General features: G+C 43.8%; 1 pseudogene across 1 annotated transcript; it reads right to left on the reverse strand.

The window, feature by feature from the left end:
- Positions 1–710: 710 nt before the first annotated feature.
- Positions 711–3,277, reverse strand: LOC308497658 (disintegrin and metalloproteinase domain-containing protein 20-like; annotated as a pseudogene). Its single transcript has one exon. The product of its transcript is annotated as a disintegrin and metalloproteinase domain-containing protein 20-like (transcript).
- Between the last annotated feature and the right edge of the window lie 350 nt (positions 3,278–3,627).

A 3,627-nucleotide genomic window follows, 5' to 3' on the forward strand; every position in this document is an offset into this window, starting at 1 on the left:
TGTACATATATAAGTCAGCTTCCTGTATTTATAGACCTGTACATAGGCAATCACAGAGATTTTAAATGAGAGATACTATGGCATTAATAACAAGAGGCCTTAGAAATATACCAATAATATATGGCTCCTTATGCAACTGTTTTAGGCTAACGATACAATGCTGAAGTCATTATATTTCTAATACCTGGGTTTAGCACAATCCAAAATGATGAGAATGCTAGCAGCTGGCAGGAATTAACTGCCTAAAATAATCCACACCTTTCTTAGCTGCTTTCTTTTATCATCACAAAACCCCAGAAAAGTACGTTTCACCTTTCAATGTAGCGTTTAGACATGGAAACTTTGAGAGACGAAGACTTTGTCCAAGATCATAAACTCAGCAAGCTGTAGATATGTTGGAATTCCAGTGGCTATTGTACAAAATCAGATCATTTTATTATATCTGCCACTGGTTACTTTTTTATGCTATTTGTTTAACACTAGGAATAAAATGAAAAAATAACAAAAATCTAGGACCTAACCATTTGGGGAAAACTGTTATGAAAAAGCGCATAGCGGTACACACGAGATTTGCTACAGGCGCATTTATAAGACCTTACAATCAACACCTTAAAAAAGTACAGGTCCTATTGTTAGTGAATCTAAAATTTCCTACTATCTTCCACGAGAATATTAACAATAAAACCACACAGGAGATGTTAAATGAATTGAAATTGCTAAGTCATTTTATTTCAAGATGACAACCTCAGAAGAGCTATAGCATTTTTCAATGATCAGAGTGATTATTGATCATTTCTGCCAGTAAGTGCCAGTGTGATTTTCTCTATTGTGTAGTTCCCAGTTAGCAGTCACGCAGGGTCAAGGGATGCTGTTTCATTCCCGGTTTAACTTTTACTCCTACCTACCTATAGCTAATAGTGAATAGCCTCCAATAATGATTGAAAGCACTAAAACTACTTCACGAATGAAAATTAGAACAATTGCAATGTTTACACTAACAATTACTTTTGCACGGACACCTAGTTCTTTGCCAGGTGGGGGGCCGCTATCTATACTCCCACCCGATCCTCCTTTCTGACATAATGGGGGGCTCCATCCTTTCTGACAGTGACAATGTTTCTTGTCGTTGCACACCCCTCTGAAACTGCACGTCTTCACATCACAGTCAAAACCCATGTCTTGATAAAAAGTACAATTCTGTCTCAAACAGTACTTTCCTGGCCCACACGTGGCACCATCCACTACAAGTCCGAATTCTGGCACTTCTGCCCCAAAATGTGCCTCAAATCCAAAGCATTTTTCTTGTCGAACAGCGTCTACCATTATATGACGGAATGTAGTGTGCTCGCCCCCTCCAGGAACTTCTTGGACATGACTACAGTGCAACATTCCACAAAAGACATCCTTTGGTTCACACTTAAAAGGTCTTCCTTTTCCTCGTGTAGTCCTCACCCCACAGTTTCCAAATCGGTCACCTATTATATTCAATTTATTATAGCATGCTGGTGAACCATCTTTTACCTGGTAGCCAAAAAGGGCTTGACACTGTGCGTCACGGTCAGTACAGTTTCCTCTCACGCAAACGGCTAATGCTGAACATGGGGTTCCATCCTGGATGTAAGAGTCACTTGGACAGACAGGGCTTTGTCCGTTACAGTATTCTGGTAGATCACAAATGCCGAGCGTGTCTCTGCAAATCCATCCCGGAGGGGCAAGTTTACAGTCCACACAGCAACCTCCTTCACTGCATTTATAGCCAATGGAGAGGGAACAATTGGTCTGACAACATTTATCCTCAGCACAATCTCTTAAGGAGCCACAGTCACATTCTTCCCCCTGATCTATGATCTTGTCACCACAACGAGGAGCGACATAAGGAAAATTATCGTATGGTACATTTACCAGACTTAAACAACTGTCAGATGCAGCAGAAACCAGAGCATGCAGTCGCTCATAAGAACAATTGCTAAGCATATCATTAACACTAGGCGTAAGAGACATGACACAGAAGGTTCTTCGGAAACATTTACAACCAGGTCTGTCATGAGGAAGACCTAAATTATGACCTAATGCGTGTGCGGAAAAGGTAGCAGCTAAAAATATATGAAAATTTCCTACATATACAAATACTGCCCCCCAGTTGGGGTTGCATACTCCATTGAAAAAGGCAAAATATACTTCTCCATCGACCTTATGTCCTGTGAGAAGCACTGAAGTGTCATGAGGAATGCTGAGATACCAAGTGTGCCATTTCCACAAACCAAAATATTCTGTGATATGGTAACCACCTCCGGATTTTACATTTATCGCATCTTCATGTTCCCATATGCACAAAACACGTATATAAACATCAAGATGATTATGATGGTAAATGGTATGTACTATGCTGTTTAACATCACCATACGCTCTATGACTTCTGTCTTATTAGGCCTCATCATATACAATGAATGAGAAACTGTATAGTGAAGTTTCAAGTATTTCCGATGTGGCCACCACAAATACACAGGGGCTGCTCTAGGGGTCTCAGCAAGTCCTGCCTCTCCATATGCTTCATTGGTGTCTTCCCCTTCAATCTTACACCTTTCAACTTCTGCAGATCTTGCTTCTGACACAAGCAGAGAAACCACATGCTCAAATTTGGAAGAAGCCTCCAGTGGTTTGATTTCGTAAGTGAAGTCATCCACCTGTAGCATGCCACGCAGACCCCCATAGCAAGTGTCCAGTGTACCCCTGGACGCAGGAACCCCTTCCAGGTAGCTGTAGTAGTAACAGTTTCGAGGGACAAAGGGGTAGTCCTCCTGCATGGCGCCTTGGTCGTTGTCGGTGACGACAGGAAAATGTCTGGGCAGCAAGCTCTTCTTTTCCTTCATGTGAAGCACATGTCTGCGGCCCCTGAGGGGAATCTTGTAGGAGAGCTGGTTTTGCAGCCCAGCTCCAACCGTCCTGTGGGACACCTTCCTGGGGATCACAACTTCCGAGGAAGTGAAGCGCCATCCTGGTAGGGCATGGGAGCAGCACACCTGGGACAGCAGTAGCCAGAGCAGAGGCAGCCAGAGGTCACCAGTCAGGTGGGCCTGGGCCCAGGCAGGCCCCATGGGTGAGGGAGCCTATGACCACGGAAACTGCAGTCAGGTGGGAGGCAGGCAAGACCAACTCTGAAAGAGCAGCTTTGCCAGCAGTGTAGTCAGGAGGAGAGCAGAGAGAGGCTGGAGGCTTCCCACCCCCAGAGAGGTGGAGGAGGGAGGGGGAGCTATTACATAACAATGGTGTGCTCATTAGGGGAGGCTGTGCTCAGTGAGGTGGGCATCCTGGGCTGAAAGGTCCCCTGGTCTCCTGGAGAAATCACAGGGGAAGAAGAAGTGGGGTTGGTCCAGTTTGAAGACACTTTGCGGCTTCTTTTTCCTCAAGCTTAGAGGAGATAAGGCATCTACATGGAATTAAAGCAAAGAATGGAGAGGAAAGTGGAAGCTTCTTCTCACAAGAATTTTGAGAAGTCGATTCTCTCATACTTTGTAAAAACTGAATGCGGTGAGGGGTGATTCATGGAAAGAAAGAGCAAATAGATGTCATGAGTAGAAAAATTAGGGTGTATGATAAAAGTTTCTCGTAAAGGGAAACTTATACCT

This window comes from Rhinolophus hipposideros, assembly GCF_964194185.1.
Source record: "Rhinolophus hipposideros genome assembly, chromosome: 5".
Taxonomy (NCBI): Eukaryota; Metazoa; Chordata; class Mammalia; order Chiroptera; family Rhinolophidae; genus Rhinolophus; species Rhinolophus hipposideros.